Source organism: Phyllobates terribilis, unplaced genomic scaffold (genome assembly GCF_046119375.1).
Source record: "Phyllobates terribilis strain yellow unplaced genomic scaffold, ASM4611937v1 Scaffold_10__3_contigs__length_209671492, whole genome shotgun sequence".
Lineage (NCBI taxonomy): Eukaryota > Metazoa > Chordata > Amphibia > Anura > Dendrobatidae > Phyllobates > Phyllobates terribilis.
Genome location: NW_027362770.1, coordinates 149,297,348 through 149,314,854, shown reverse-complemented (window position 1 = coordinate 149,314,854; position 17,507 = coordinate 149,297,348). Strand labels below are relative to the sequence as shown.

At 51.5% G+C, this 17,507-nt stretch overlaps 1 protein-coding gene across 2 annotated transcripts in view; it reads left to right on the top strand.

Annotated features, from left to right (window-relative positions):
- The window catches only part of LOC141164548 (dihydrofolate reductase-like), a 47,093-nt gene that overhangs the window by 707 nt on the left and 28,879 nt on the right, over positions 1-17,507 (top strand). Inside the window, exon 1 of one of the 2 annotated variants that reach the window (XM_073649928.1) lies at positions 5,973-6,085. The exons of the other annotated variant lie outside the window; for it this stretch is intronic. The gene's annotated coding sequence lies outside the window, so the exon portion shown is untranslated. Of the gene's footprint in view, positions 1-5,972; positions 6,086-17,507 lie in introns of those variants that run through there. 2 annotated transcript variants of the gene reach the window in all.

Here is a 17,507-nt window from a genome sequence, read left to right as displayed (position 1 = left end):
AGGTGCTTTTGGTGTCACATATCATGATGGGAACAATGGATTGGATAGGTAAAAATCTAACATCCCAACGGGAGACTTCGGGGAACAGTCCGGCTATTCGCATACTCCAGGAGAACACATCGTTTTCTGGTCTGAAGGCCCTATACACATTAAACTAACGTTGGCCAAACCTGAAAATATTGACGACAGTCTAATGTGTATGGGGGCTTCTCAACAGAAAAGTGCACGTCGGATTTCCAACTGTCGATCCTTTGGTTCTTCAGGAGATAAACTGCCCCCAGAGGAGTCCAACAGCATCTCTCTCTGAGCCAAGTGTTATTGTATATTGGGGACATGGAGGACATAGATGATTATAATTCACTCTGTTGTGTATCGGGGGATCTCAAAGTGAAGCCTTTATCAAAAAATAACCTACTGTTAAAGTCACATTTTTGTGCTAAATTTATTTTTAAAAATCTTTTGGCAATGTTTTATTTTTCTACACATCACAATCTGTATTAATTTTTTTTTTTCCAATTTTCACACTGGCCACCAGGGCTTTTTTTCATGAAACAACCCATGTATCTAATGAGCGTGTGGAAAGGTCATTGTGAAGGGAGGAGGAGGTGAGCTATGACCGCCTATTGTGATTGGTAGATCCTGTGTTATCAGCTGTGCATCTGTAACGCACATGTCCAGGATCCGTGCTTTGCTTTTCTCACCCTGGTCTGCCAAACTCTGTGGTGCTCCATGTCGAGCTTTGCAGATGGCCCGGATCTGTGCTCCTGTAGCACCCTGAGGATTCGGCTGCTACAGGGGTATTGCACCTCAACCCAGAGGTGTGATATTCCACTCCCGGGTAAGGATGGAGTGTGGATCTGAGCTCAGAGAGCTGCATGCACTACACACATCCCATTTCCGAGGAACAGACCAACGGTACTCCCACTTAGAAATGTGCAGGTACGACCGAGTCTGTTCCTGGCTGGAGTGGGAGGGGGGTGGAACATCCCAAGTAGTGTAGGGGCAGATAGGGGGAGCAGCCTGGGTAAAGATAGGAGCTCATTGGGTGCTGGTCACCTGAGCTCACACATAGAGGGAGTATTTAAGGTGGGCACCATCAAAGAACAGGGTCAGTCTGTCAGCCTTTTGTCAGAGCAGAGTAGAGGAAGAGGAGCAGAGCAGCCCCAGAGAGAGAGAGAGAGGAGAAAGGAAGAAAGACCCAGAGGGGGTGAAAGAAAAGGACTCTGAGAACCCAAAGTCCATCATCGGGTGAAGAGTTGGCAAAAGGGTACCGGATCCCAAACTGGTGGGGGCTAAAGCACACCCTAGCCAGAGACCGGAGGCCGTGGGCAGGATCTGCCACGGCCAACCACCACATCCACCCTGAAGGCAAACCACATGTAGGGTCAGGGAACCCAAGGCCAAGGATTTCCCAACAGAAGGCCCGAGGGAGCTGGACCTAGGTGGATCCCTGGTGGGGACGGCCAGAAGACAGGACAGGAAGGAGGGCTCAGGGTCACGCTCCGGACTTGCTTGGGGGTTGGCTGAATCCAGGACCTGGTGGACGCAGCACGGCTCGGGTGGTCACTTGAAGCTGGAGTGACCGGAACATCAGCAGTAAGTAAATACCCTAAACTGCACAACCCGACTCTGTCTTTAATTACCATCTATGCTGCACCACCACAACCCTCATCCTCTGCACCTGACCCCCTGAGGCTATACCCCACCCGTTGGGGGTTATACTATCAAAAGCTGCACCAACACCATCAGCCTCAGCGGACCCTGCTGCAGCGGCGGCCGTAGTGACCGCAATACAACGGGTGGCGTAGTCGACATAAAGAACTTTATAACATCTGTAGGACTGCCACATACTCTGAGCTTGACACCCTGGGCACGGACCGGGTCACAGCCACTCGGAGACTACAACCCCCATCTGATCCGGCTCCGGGTATTCCCCTAAAGAATATGGCCCAGGGGGCGCGTCAACTTTGGCGTAGTCGGCAGGATTACGTGCCCGCAACATCCGGGTACTGCGTGCCTGAAGAAAAGAACAAGTTTACCTCAAAAAGAAGTCTCCTGCCGGTTCCGGAGGGTCCCCGCCATCGGACTCCATCACAGATCGATTCCCGCCGGTTGTCCGCCATTAACAGCTTTTTCCCGCCATCTGCAGAGTTTCCCGCCACTGGGAGACGATTCCCGCCATTTCCAAAGGTTTCCCGCCTTGGAAGAGCGGACGCCATTATGGGCGTGCCAGAGGATGGCAAGAGGCCACCTCCCATCGTGGGCCAGGACCGAAAATGGCGCCAAAAGTGGAAACCGCCCCCACCAACAGAGACTGTGATGCTAGAGGTGTCTGTCAGCATGAAAGAACTGCCCCTGGAGCTGACAATCACCAAGTGGCCCCGGGACCGCCCTCGAAGTGGGAGGACTGAGAAGAAGAGAGCAAAGATGGGTGTCGCCTGGAGCAGTCTGGAGAGAGCACACCCGGAGACAAGAAGCCTAGAGCTGAGTCCAGAAGAAGCTTACCCGGAGATGGGAGAAGAGCAGAGCAGCACCGGCCCGCTGGCCAGGAGCCTGCCGGGAACAGCAGAAGGAGAGCAGAGCAGCACCGACCCGTTGGTCAGGAGCCTGCTAGAAGCAACGACCCCACTAGGCCTAGTGGAGGTCCTAGCACAGCTCCCCCGAGACCGGGAGTGTGCGCAGACCGCTCTGGAGGGCCTCGCAAGGAGGATGGCCCGGGTGCAGCGAGAGACGTTGGCGGAGTGGAGCCGTGAGATGGCCCAGCAGACCGAGACCCGTCAGCGGAGCACGCCACCCAAGACGAGGAGACAGACCGCCTCTGAGGATGGCGCAGGAGGACTGAAGGCCGGAGACGGCGCCGAGAAGGGAGCCGAACGAAAGGAGGCAGGTAAAGGGGACGTCTCTACCCCAAGCCGGGAAACCGCGTGCCTGCCCCAGCTCCCCGTCGCAGAGCCCGAAGTACCCCCTGCTGTGCCCGTAACCGCAACGTCACCGCCACAGACTAGGCCTCAACCGGAAGCCGCAGCCGCGACCCCTGTGACGTCACACGCCTCGACCCCGAGCGTGACCAAGCAGGAAGTACCACCAGCCTGGTCGCAAGGCCTAGTACCCCCGGGCGCCGCAATACCAACAGCGCCCCCTACCTCCGCGGAGCCACCGGCCTGGTCGCAGGGCCAAGTAACACAGGGCGCCGCCGTCCTTACGGTGCCCTTTACTTTCAAAGTGCCCCAAGCCTGGTCGCAAGGCCTGGGCAACCCGGGCGCCACCACCACCGCGCCCATAAAACCAAGAGTGCCGCACCTGGGTGAAAATCTATTTGCCCAGCATACGTGCCCGAACGGGTCTGAAACTGAAACTGTCCACAAAGAAAGAGCAGGAGGACGCCGTCGTTAAGTACAGCAGAGTACAAGCTGTATATAGTTGCCCGTCGGGGCACAGTGAACTGTTGCTAATATAGTCCCCGTTGGGACCAGCAAGTGTGAACTGTTTACCCGTTTATCCCTTAAATCCCACTGACCGAGGACTGAGAGCGGTCATTCCTCCCTAATACCTGGCCGAGGACTGAGAGCGGCCATATCCCTTGTAAATAGTTGCGCATCCTAAAGCGCCCCCTACCGGTTTTATAGGAAAACCATTTTTCTAGAGAAACTGTTGCATTTTTCCCGGGCACACGTTGCACAGTGTCCGGAGGAGCAAGAAGCAAGAAACGACTACGAGAAAGTTTTATATGAAAAGTTTTATGACGTTTTATATGTTTTATATGTTTATGAAAAAAAAAAAAAAAGTATGTTTTGGTGTTTCATATCTTACAGCCCGAGGACGTGCTGTGGTTTACCAGGGGGGAATGTAGCACCCTGAGGATTCGGCTGCTACAGGGGTATTGCACCTCAACCCAGAGGTGTGATATTCCACTCCCGGGTAAGGATGGAGTGTGGATCTGAGCTCAGAGAGCTGCATGCACTACACACATCCCATTTCCGAGGAACAGACCAACGGTACTCCCACTTAGAAATGTGCAGGTACGACCGAGTCTGTTCCTGGCTGGAGTGGGAGGGGGGTGGAACATCCCAAGTAGTGTAGGGGCAGATAGGGGGAGCAGCCTGGGTAAAGATAGGAGCTCATTGGGTGCTGGTCACCTGAGCTCACACATAGAGGGAGTATTTAAGGTGGGCACCATCAAAGAACAGGGTCAGTCTGTCAGCCTTTTGTCAGAGCAGAGTAGAGGAAGAGGAGCAGAGCAGCCCCAGAGAGAGAGAGAGAGGAGAAAGGAAGAAAGACCCAGAGGGGGTGAAAGAAAAGGACTCTGAGAACCCAAAGTCCATCATCGGGTGAAGAGTTGGCAAAAGGGTACCGGATCCCAAACTGGTGGGGGCTAAAGCACACCCTAGCCAGAGACCGGAGGCCGTGGGCAGGATCTGCCACGGCCACCCACCACATCCACCCTGAAGGCAAACCACATGTAGGGTCAGGGAACCCAAGGCCAAGGATTTCCCAACAGAAGGCCCGAGGGAGCTGGACCTAGGTGGATCCCTGGTGGGGACGGCCAGAAGACAGGACAGGAAGGAGGGCTCAGGGTCACGCTCCGGACTTGCTTGGGGGTTGGCTGAATCCAGGACCTGGTGGACGCAGCACGGCTCGGGTGGTCACTTGAAGCTGGAGTGACCGGAACATCAGCAGTAAGTAAATACCCTAAACTGCACAACCCGACTCTGTCTTTAATTACCATCTATGCTGCACCACCACAACCCCCATCCTCTGCACCTGACCCCCTGAGGCTATACCCCACCCGTTGGGGGTTATACTATCAAAAGCTGCACCAACACCATCAGCCTCAGCGGACCCTGCTGCAGCGGCGGCCGTAGTGACCGCAATACAACGGGTGGCGTAGTCGACATAAAGAACTTTATAACATCTGTAGGACTGCCACATACTCTGAGCTTGACACCCTGGGCACGGACCGGGTCACAGCCACTCGGAGACTACAACCCCCATCTGATCCGGCTCCGGGTATTCCCCTAAAGAATATGGCCCAGGGGGCGCGTCACTCCCATGTGCTGGTCCCATATAAGGCCTAACAAGACACACACCTGTGTCTTGGTATTAAGACTTCAGTGTTTCTGAGACTCTGAGTTTTCCTATTCACTTTGACTTGCTCTGCTGCTTTCTGCGATCTCCTGGATATCTCCTTCCTGCCTATGGTTTCCAGCATCCCAGCTGCCTGTCCATGGTTTCCTGGATGTCTCCTGCCTGCCTGCAGTCTCAAGCATCCCAGCTGCCTGTCTGTGGTTTCCTGGACATCTCCTGCATGCGATTTCCTGCATCACAGCTGCCGGTCTGCGGTCTCCTTGATGTCTCCTGCCCGCATGTGGTTTCCAGCATCCCAGCTGCCTGTCCGTGGTTTTCTGGACATCTCCTGCCTGCAGTTTTCAACATCTCAGCTGCCTGTCCGTGGTTTCCTGGATGTCTCCTGCCTGCAGTTTCCAGCATCCCAGCTGCCTGTTCACGGTCTCCTACCTTCCTGCGGTTTCCAGCATCCCAGCTGCCTGTCCGTGGTTTCCTGGATGTCTCCTGCCAGCAGTTTCCAGCATCACAGCTGCCTGTTCACCGTCTCCTGCCTTCCTGCGGTTTCCAGCATCACAGCTGCCTGTCCGCAGTCTCCTGGACATCTCTTGCCTGCCTGCGGTTTCCAGCTTCCCAGCTGTATCAGAAAAGTGACGCTCTAAAGATACATGATGAAATTAATCAGAACAGAAATTTCAGTCTGATGATAAAAGATTGAATTTGCTTTAGTAAAGTTTTCTTAGTTCTTTAGATGTCATAGGGGCAGGCTATGTAATTCATGATCATGTGGAACCAGTCAAACAGGTCAAGTGTTTAGAATTAGCTGAAATTCTGCAAATTAGGAGTTTTTTAAGCTTTAACTTGAATTTCCTGCTTTCAAGCATGAAAGAAATAAAAGGCTGTTTTGTAAATGGGGAAAGCGAGGCCCCTCCTCCGGCCTTTATATCCATCCCCTGTCCTGCTGTGCATCTGCTGCCATTCTCTTTCCAATCCCTACACTTGGCTGACACAGGGCTACACACAGGTTTGTATCGTTATATGGGGGGCTTCTAGTGGTCGGTGGGATTCTACAAGGAAATTCTCCTTTTAATATGGGATCTCCTGACATCACGAGTTCACAAGATGTTCCTGCCTCCGCTGACGTGACACAAGGCTGCATCCCTGTCACCCATCAGATCTGCTGGGCTGATATTTCTGAGGATGCAAAGTGCAGGCAGATGAAGCAGAGTGGAGTTTGTGCTATAAGAGGATGACGTGCGGTAAATGACCATGATCTCTGTGAAGTTATCGTATAATCAATATTTGGATCACACATTCACTTCTGCTACTTCTGCATGTTACGTCCTGATATTGCAATGTGATATCTATGGTCTTACATGGGACTGCAGGATCGTAAACCTGTCATATTATATTTACATAGATTATGGGATAAAAATATTTATGTCTCACTTTCACTTTTGCTACATTTGCATGTTACATCCTGATTTTGCAATGTGCTGTCTGTGGTCTTACATGAGACTGCAGGATTGATTCATAGTATAAACAGTTTTATGGCAAAAACACATTGCAGTCTGCTTTCTGTGATCTTACATAGGACTGCAGAACGTAAACTTACCATATTATATTTACATGGATGATCTGATGCAAAACACTAGATGACAATTACAAATTCAGTTCTGCTACATTTGCATGTTACTATAGCGTTTCATCCTGATATTACTGTGTGCTGTCTGTGGTATTACATAGGACTGCAGGATATAAACCTACCATATTATATTTACTTGGATGATACAAATAGTTACAGTATATGACAGAGTCAAATTCAATTCTGCTACATCGGTATATTACTAAAACGACTCATCCAAATATTGTAAAGTACTGTCTGTGGTCTTACATGGGACTGCAGATTTACCTTAGACATGACGCGCCCCCAGGGCCATGGGGTACTCGGTGCCCGGGCCTATAGATGCTAGGGGAAGGGATATGTCACAGCGGCGGCGGCCCGGTCCGTGGCCCAGGGGGGGTCAACAAAAAGGGGAATTGAATATATTTATATGGGATTTGTAGTTCTTAGGAAGTGTTCGTGACGCCACCTGTGGTTTCTGGTCATATGTACCAGCGCTGCTCTGGGGCGGTTAATAGGGCAGCTGGGTTGGAACGGCTCCCCACAGGTGGAGCGGGCCCTAGGGCAGTGTAGTATAGATGATGGTGATGCTGGGGCTTGTGGTACAGGAGAGATGGTGCAGCGGAAATAACTGACGGAGGCAGTGGAGTGCAGTCATCCGAGTTTACTCACAGTTCTGTTCAAGTTCCTCAGGTACAGTGTACGGGTGTCAGCCTCCCGCATCGCACTGCGTCTACCAGACAAGGGGTCCAGCACTTTCTCAAGTATATCAGGAGCGCTTGACGGAACCCCGCTTTCTTTATGTTCCTTACTAGACCGACTTCTCGCGCTGGGTCCTGCCCTGCGCTTCCCCACACACAGTCCCGATCAGGTGCTCTGAAGTCCCTCTAGGCAACCTGGAGTTCCCGGACCTACTTGATGCCCTTCACGGTGACTAGGGTGAGACTGTGACAACTGCACCATGGAAGTGCAGAAGCCTCCGGTTTTCCAGCCGAGACCTGGAGTAACACGGCTGGTCCAGGGGCCGGTTCCCTTCTTGCGGCCTGATCCCTCTGACACTTGGCAGATTCGGGCGTACGGGTGCCGTCCTGCACTCACCGTACCCCCTGGGATCCCTTGTGTTACCGGAGCCTTTCTCCTCTGCTCCCCTCCTGGGCCTCTATTACTAGGCCCCACTTGTGGAGCAGAGCTCCTGAAGAGACTCTGCTCCCCTCCTCTCCTTACTACTCACTGACTGACTGTCCTGCCACCCTAAGATGGCTTCGCTTTATATATCTCCTATTATGGTGCTCCCCTACTCTACATCCTCCACCCACACCCACTACTGGTTCCCCCTGTCTTTGGTTCCCCCCACTCCTGCCAGGGACAGGGCTTAGCAGAACACAGTGCATCTTGCCCTTCCAGCCGGCCTGGAGTAGTGTAGTGTTGAATGCGGGTGTTGGGGTTCTGGGCAGCACTCCCTGCTTAACTGAGAGAAGGAGACACCACACCTCTGGGTGAGGTGCAGTACGTCTGTGGCGACTGAACCCTCAGGGGCGCCACACTCCCCCCTGGTAAAACACAGCACGTCCGTGGACTGGAACAGAGCAAAAACATGGTATTTTAGACATACAAAATTTTCAAATGCATCACTTAGAAGATTATAAAACTCTTTCTTCCCTTTATGGGAGGCACATTACTTAAACATTACAGGTTAACATTATCAAGAACAATATAAAACTTTTCACTTGGATATACATTTTTTTTTTCATGTAAAACATTTTCAACATTTTTCAAGCAAATTGCAGTGAGATCCCAAACAGGGTGTCCATCTTACTGGTAAAGGTGCAAATCGAGCAGCATGAGGGACCCGTCCGAAAACCCTCAACGTAGGCCCTGGGCGGGGCTGCAGGGCATAGACGATCCAGGTCCTGGACCTCGTCTTCGGCCACGCCAAACTGGTTTTTGTTCTGAGGTCTGTGGTTGTAAATATAAAACCAATAGAGCGCACTTTAATAAGTGCAAACTATATACAAGATCAGTTCTTGGCCGCTCACAGTCCTCAGCCTGAAGTCTGTATACCCTTACCGGGTAATTATGCACACAAAACTTTTTAGCTTACTCAAACAAATTTTTGTACCCTTACGGGTAACTATGTACAGTACTTTTCAGCAGTTCAACAATGGTGCTCCCTCCCGGGAAGCACCTGTCCACAATAGGCTGGCCCAGCCGGGTCATCAGCTCTAGGTGGCGAGGGTTTGCTCTCCTCCACCACCCTGTGGACATACGGCAGGGCCATGGGTATCACTGGAGCCACGACCCCTGCTAGTGGGGCGGCTGCTCCGCCCTGAGCAAGCGCCGGGCGCGAGTTGAGCATTGGGAGCATTAACCGGTGCTCCAGCGTTTTGCTGGTCGTCGGCCATGGTTGCGCCCCCCTAGTGAACCGTAGCCTACCTGCCATTACTTTAATCGGGTAGGCCGCAGCTCCGCAGACGACGGTCTCCTTCCAGGACCTGACGCTTCCAGGTGCTGCATCAGAGCGCGAAGCAGGGCTTGAGCTTCGCATGCTTCAAACAGTCACGGCTCTCTGATTCCCGTGGTTACGCCCCTCTTCTTCCCACGCGGCGACGCGGTAATGGCGGCGATGTTCACCACAGTTTAAACACAGTTCAATTACGGCACACAGTACCCGGTGGCAGCGGGCACGAAATCCTGTTCGTGACGCCAGGAAAGAGATGTCTCGCCCAGGGGAATATAGGGGACTCGGTACCCGGGCCTTTTACCTTGCTTTAGGATGTCACGGCAGTCGGCTCCCGGGCCCGTACTCTGGGGTCTCTCTTGAAAAAGGGGTTTTTGGTTGATAACAGTTTTTGTCTCGTGACGCCACCTGTGGTTTCTGGTAATGGTTACCAGCGCTGCTGCAGACCTCCGGGGGTGATGGGATGGCAGCTGGGATGTTTCTGCTCCCCACAGGCGGAGCGGACCCCCGGGGCAGGGTAGATGGAAGGGATGCAGGTGAGAGATGGCCAGGTCAGGGGGAATGACGGACACGCACACAGGGGATTCACTTCAGTACCTTTACTGGTGTAATGGCAGGTATGGTCCAGGGTACTTGCTAGGAAGGGTGCACTTCAGGACTTCTCACCTGTGAGCGGGTATAAGGCCTCCGGATCCGTGTCTCCCTCTCTCTAAGCTTCTAGCCAGCCTGGAACTTGGCCTAGCTTCTGTGTTGCGTTGCTCTCTCACCTGACCGCCTGGTAGTAGGACCTTTCTTTGGCAACCACTATCCCTGGACGTCGGGGCCTTCGTGGTTCCTAGTCCTGTTATTGCTGGTAGCTTCAGGATGACCAGGGGTCTGGAAGCCTCCTGGTATGCCGGTAGTCCCTACTGGGTATGGAGGACCCAGTAGGCGCGGACCCGGTGTCCGGTTTGTGTCTTGGGGTGAGCCTATGATGCTCCTCTGCCCCCTCAACTCCTCTCTCCTCTCCTCTTTGCCTCCGGCCACACTCGGGGCCCTCAAATCAGCAGCAAACGTGATGCATCTTCACTGCTCTCAGTGGCAGCACACTCTCTGAACAACTCTCTGGCTGCCTGGCTCCACCCTCCATATATATATATCCCTAACAGGGCTCCCTCTGGTGGTCTGAGGTGGAAGGGTGGAGGTGTTTGTAATGTAATGAGGGCCTCTTGTGGAGAAGTCCATCCATGCACCCTTTTGGGTCCTGTGGTACCTGTGAACAGCAGGGTGCCACATTTCCCCCTAGTACAATTCAGTACTCCTGGACTGAAGCATTTTGTAACAGGTTACAACAATAATTATAATAACAATAACAATAATAAAGTTACAGTAAGTCCCGTAACCAGGTGTCCATTTCACCGATGAAAGCGTAAAATGAGTAACATGAGGGACCCGCCTGAAAACCCTCAACGTAGGCCCTGGGCATGGCTACAGGGCATAAGTGATCCAGGTGTTGGACCACGTCTTCGGCCACGCCAAACAGGTTTTTGTTCAGTGGTCGAATAAGGGGGGCACTTTTGTTGAGTGCAACTATTTACAAGGAAAGTTTTTGGCTGCTCACAGTCCTCAGCCTGTCAGTCTTTGTACCCTTACGGGTAACTAAATTAACACATTATTTTCAGTTCACATAATAAATAGCAGTAGGCAATACCCAACTGGGTAACTATTTACAATGTGGGCACTTTGTACTTATTCCCTATACCTGGCAGAGATTTGGCCTTGTGTGCTGCGTGTGGACCTTCTTAGCACTGGGTTGATACTGGTGTCTGTGCATGCACTCTCTGTTAACCTATCAGGTGTACGTGCTGGTAGATTATAAAACTGCCTCAATCTCTCTATGGGACTGGCAAGTGCACTAATTACTGGGCCTTCAGGCTCTGCTTCAACGGGTGATCCTCCTCTTACTGGGGACTCTTCCTGTTCCTGAGCAGGTTCTTCTAGGGCGCTCGCAGGTTCTTCTTGTGGTTGATAGAAGTGTATTACTGGTATAATAACTGCTCCATCAAGTTGAGGCCAGTCTGCAGGGAAATCTCCTAGAACTGTGTGAAGCACATCTTCCTTGGGTTCTTCCGGTGCTATAAGAGGTACTTCTTCCTCCGTTGTCTTCAGTAGACCTGGGCACAATTTCAAGTGGTCTCTTCAGACTGTTGTGATTGTCTTACCTCCATCCTTACTGATCAGGCAGGTTTTACTATTGTCAAATCTGTAGTTTAACACGGTGTAGGGCTCTCTTTACCACTGGTCATCGAGCTTGTGACCTCTTCTTTTCCGCTTTAGCACTATCTCTCCAGGTGCCAAGGGTTCTGCTGGTGCATGTTTGTTATACTGCTCTTCCTGTCTTTCCCTCACCTTGTTTAGACTATCTTCGACACAGGCCTGTACCTTCCTGTACTGCTCTTGCCGACTTGTGTCCCAATCTTCAGTGGACATATCTGCAGTAGGTTCTACCACTCCGAGTTCCAGGTCCATGGGCAATTTTCTAGGTCTTGCTCTCATGAGGTAGGCTGGGGTACAATTAGTAGAACTCACGGGTATGTGGTTATACAGGTCCACTAGGTCAGGTAGCTTTTCTGGCCACTGGTTCCTCTGTTCCAAAGGTAAGGTTGTTCATTTTCTCGCACATACCATTGGTTTGAGGATGATACGGCGTAGTCCGGATCTTCTTGCATCCATACAGGTGACAGAATTCTTTAAATAGCTCGGCTTCAAAGGCAGGGCCTTGATCTGTTAGCACCTTGTCTGGATATCCATGGGGTCTGCAGAAGTAGGCTTGGAACGTTCTTGCTGCAGTTTCTGCTGTCAGATCCTTGACAGGGGCTACCACCAGGAATCGGGAATAGTGATTCACCATGGTCAGGGCGTAGGAGTAGCCTGATCTGCAGGATGACAGTTTGACGTGATCCAGAGCGACAATCTCCAGGGGTTGGGTAGTTTTGATAGACTGCAAGGGTGCTTTCTGGCTGCTGTAGTCTTTTCTTCTAAGGCTACAGGGCCCACAGTTCCGGCACCACCTCTCTATGGAACTCCGCATTCCAACCCAATAGAATCGGTCCTTCAACAAGGTTTCCAGCCAAAGTGACCTGCTTGATCTTGGTAGGCCTCTAACATGATCTGGATATCTGTCCTAGGTACAACAATCTGCCACACCATTTCATGGGTCTTGGGGTTGACATACCTTCTGCACAGCTTCTCTCTGTGGATGAACAGCCGGCTTCTCTCATTCCACAGGTGTTTGGCTTGTGGAGGAGCATCCTTCTCCAGGTGATAACCTTCTTGGGTTATCAGTCTTTTTATGAGGCTGACAATCGGGTCACTGTCCTGGGTCTCCTTCCAGCTGTGGTGAGGTAGAGGGTTTGGTGTCCTACCATGACATCTTCTGGAGGCGTGCTGCTCGTGGACCATTCCATTTCTGTGGAAAGCAGGTAGTTAAATTTCTTCGAGATCATCCACTTCATCCTCGGTGTCCGACTGGTGGGGCATTCTTGACAAGGCATCAGCGCTGGTATTCTTGTGACCTGCCTGGTACTTGATTGTGAACTGATAATTCGACAACCTGGCTACCCAACGCTGTTCCATGGCTCCCAACCTGGCTGTCTCCAGGTGTGTCAAGGGATTATTGTCGGTAAAGGCTGTGAATTTAGTTGAGGCTAGGTAATGCTTGAATCTTTCATGGATAGCCCAGGAACTCCAGCTTGAAGGAACTGTAATTCTCCGGGTTCCTCTCAGTAGGGCGAAGCTTACTACTGGCATACACAATTACCTTTTCTCTGCCATTTTGCTTCTGGGACAACACAGCTCCCAGTCCCTCGTTGCTGGCGTCGGTGTACAACAGGAAAGGCTGGCTGTAGTCAGGGTAAGCTAGGATTTCTTCACCGGTTAGGACTTCCTTCATTGATGCAAAGGACTGTCTGCTCTTTGCCCCACTGGAATGGGGTACTTTTTCCTCTTTTGGACTGTCCTACCAGGAGATCTTGTAGAGGTGCTGCCTTTTTGGTATAGTCCTTTATGAACCTCCTGTAGTACCCGACCAGTCCCAGGAATTGCCGTACTTCTTAAATGTTTCTTGGTTCAGGCCACTTCTGGATGGCAGTGACCTTCTCCAGGTCTGGTGCTACTCCCTCTGAGCTGACTACGTGTCCCAGGTACCGAACCTTCTGTTTGACCAAGTGGCACTTAGAAGGTTTTAGTTTCATCCCATACCGGGACAATGCCTCAAATACCTCCGCCAGGTGCTTTAGATCAGGGTTCCCCAACTCCAGTCCTCAAGGCCCACCAACAGGTCATGTTTTCAGGATTTCCTTAGTATTACACAGGTGATAATTGCATCACCTGCACAGGCAATAATTCCATCACCTGTGTAATACTAAGGAAATCCTGAAAACATGACCTGTTGGTGGGCCTTGAGGACTGGAGTTGGGGAACCCTGCTTTAGATGGTCTTCATACGTCCTCAAGTACACGATAACGTCATCCAGGTATAGTAGCACTGTCTCAAAGTTCCGGTGTCCCAAGCAACACTCCATCAGCCTCTGGAACGTTCCGGGTGCATTGCAGAGTCCAAACGGCATACTGTTGAACTCGCACAGTCCAATCGGGGTGGTGAAGGCTGTCTTCTCCCGGTCTTCCTCAGCAACAGAGACTTGCCAGTACCCGCTAGTGAGATCCAATGTAGAGAAGTAATTGGCAGATTTTAGTGCAGCCAGGGATTCCTCTATATGGGGCAAAGGGTATGCATCTTTATGTGTTATTCAATTAATTTGTCTATAATCTACACACATCCTCATGCTACCATCCTTCTTTCTGACCAGGACCAGGGGAGCTGCCCAGGGGCTACAGCTATGCCTTACTACCCCTGCCTTTTTCATGTCATGCAACATTTCCTTGGCTTTTTGGTAATGTGCTGGTGGTATGGGTCTGTAACGCTCCTTAATGGGTGGATGGTTACCTGTGGGTATGTGGTGTTGTACCCCTTTAACCCTTCCAAAATCAAGCGGGTGTTTACTAAACACCTGTTCATATTCCTGAACCACTCTGTAAACACCGTGTTTCTGATGGACAGGGGTGGCATCAGTCCCAACATGGAGCTGTTGACACCATTCCTCCAGCTGAGCTTCGGAGTCATTGTCCTCCACTGTATCTGGTGGGGTCAAGGATTCCACTGTGTGTATGGCATCATTATTCACAGTATACAGTCTGGCAACAGTGGCGTATCTTGGCAATTTGACTTCCTCCTCCCCACAATTTAGGAGACGTACAGGTACCCTCCCATTGTGTACATCAACTACCCTTCTAGCAGTTAGGAGTGTAGGTCTATTCGCTGAGCTAGTGGGCTCCACTACCGCCTGGTAGTTCTGTCCCTTGAGACCTATTGCTGCCCTACACCAAATCAGCATTTCACTCATTGGGGGAATCACAATGGGTATCGGGTCTGTCATCCGGACATTACCAATCTCACCACCTGTTAGCTTTACCTGTTGCTGGTACAGGAGAACTCGTATCTCTCTCTGGAGCACCTTCCTCTGCCCTGGTTTGGCAGTGTCAGCAATCTGTTGGAGTAAAAACAACACTTCTCCCAAACAGTTACCAACAATATTTGTACCAAGTATCATATATGGATTGGTATCACCAGGATTAGATTCTATGACAATTAGTCCTTGGTCCTTTAGTTCCACTCTCCCCACCTTCTTTATGTTCCTTACTAGACCGATTTCTCGCGCAGGGTCTTCTCCCTCCTGCCCTGCGCTTCCCACACACAGTCCCGATCAGGTGCTCTGAAGTCCCTCTGGGCAACCTGGAGTTCCCGGACCTACTTGATGCCCTTCACGGTGACTAGGGTGAGACTGTGGCAACTGCACCATGGAAGTGCAGAAGCCTCCAGTTTTCCAGCCGAGACCTGGAGTAACACGGCTGGTCCAGGGGCCGGTTCCCTTCTTGCGGCCTGATCCCTCTGACACTTGGCAGATTTGGGCGTACGGGTGCCGTCCTGCACTCACCGTACCCCCTGGGATCCCTTGTGTTACCGGAGCCTTTCTCCTCTGCTCCCCTCCTGGGCCTTTATTACTAGGCCCCACTTGTGGAGCAGAGCTCCTGAAGAGACTCTGCTCCCCTCCTCTCCTTACTACTCACTGACTGACTGTCCTGCCACCCTAAGATGGCTTCCCTTTATATATCTCCTATTATGGTGCTTCCCTACTCTACATCCTCCACCCACATCCACCACTGGTTCCCCCTCTCCTGGAGCAGTGTAGTGTTGGATGCAGGTGTTGGGGTTCCGGGCAGCACTCCTTCCTTACATTGAGAGAAGGAGACACCACACCTCTGGGTGAGGTGCAGTACCTCTGTGGCGACTGAACCCTCAGGGGCGCCACAGACACATGATGCACAAACAATATGGATTTAAAAAGTTATATAACAAATTAAATTCTGACACATCTTTATGTTACAGCCATAAAGCATGCACCAACTTTCCACTTTCTGCCGCCACCGCTAGGTTGAGCTCATTTCAGGCAGCCACCCAGGACCGGCTCCAGGTTTTTGTGGGCCCCAGGCGAAAGAGTCTCAGTGGCCCATTTAACACATACCACGATTCATAATGCACAGATACCGCAGAGAAATATATAATATAGTACAATGCCAAAGATTTCACTTCTTATATTACATGAGCGATATCTATAGTAAATTCCACAATAGCTCAGAAACCGGTGAATCGCTCCACACAGTATACTGGCCCACATAAAATGCTCAATACAGGATACTGGCCCACATAAAATGCTCCATACAGGATACTGGCCCCCATAAAATGCTCCATACGGAATACTGGCCCCCATATAACGCTCCATACGGAATACTGGCCCCCATATAATGCTCCATACAGAATACTGGCCCCCATATAACGCTCTGTACAGGATACTGGTCCCCTTATAACGCTCTGTACAGGATACTGGTCCCCTTATAATGCTCCATATAGGATACTGGCCCCCTTATAATGCTCCATGCAGGCTGTTCCCCCTACATAATGCCCTATGCGGGCTGTTCCCCCCTTATAATGCCCCATGTAGGCTGTTCCCCCCTATAAATGCCCAATGCAGGATGTCACCCCCCGTACAATGCCCCATGCAGGATGTCACCTCCCCCTCCATATAATGCCCCATGCAGGATGTCACCCCCCCATATAATGCCCCATGCAGGATGTCACTCCCCCCATATCATTTCCCATGCAGGATGCAGAATATCACTTCTCCCCCCCATATAATGCCCCATGCAGGATGTCCCTTTCCCCCCCATATAATGCCCCATGCACGATGTTCCTTCCCCCCAAATAATGCCCCATGCAGGATGTCACCCCTCATATAATGCCCCATGCAGGATGTCACTCCCCCCCCATAAAATGCCCCATGCAGGATATCACTTCGCCCCCCATATAATGCCCCATGCAGGATGTCACACCCCATATAATACCCCATGCAGGATGTCGCTTCTTCCCCCCATATAATGCCCCATTCAGGATGTCCCTTTCCCCCCATATAATGCCCCATGCAGGATGTCCCTTTCCCCCACCATATAATGCCCCATGCAGGATGTCCCTTTCCCCCACCATATAATGCCCCATGCAGGATGTCACCCCCCTCTCTTTAAAATGCCCCATTCAGGATGTCACTCCCACTCTATATAATTCCCTATGCAGGATGTCACCCCCCATATAATGCCCCATGCAGGATGTCACCCCCCGTACAATGCCCCATGCAGGATGTCACCTCCCCCCATATAATGCTCCATGCAGGATGTCACTCCCCCCCATATCATTTCCCATGCAGGATGCAGGATATCACTTCTCCCCCCCATATAATGCCCCATGCAGGATGTCACTTCTCCCCCCCATATAATGCCCTATGCAGGATATCCCTTTCCCCCCATATAATGCCCCATGCAGGATGTCCCTTCCCCCCGTATAATGCCCCATGCAGGATGTCACCCCTCATATAATGCCCCATGCAGGATGTCACTCCCCCCATATAATTCCCCATGTAGGATGTCACTTCACCCCCCCATATAATGCCCCATGCAGGATGTCACCCCCCCATATGATGCCCCATGCAGGATGTCACCCCCCATATAATGCCCCATGCAGGATGTCACCCCCCATATAATACCCCATGCAGGATGTCACCCCCCATATAATACCCCATGGAGGATGTCGCTTCTCCCCCCCATATAATTCTCCATGCAGGATGTCCCTTTCCCCCACCATATAATGCCCCATGCAGGATGTCACCTCCCTCTCTTTAAAATGCCCCATGCAAGATGTCACTCCCACTCTTTATAATTC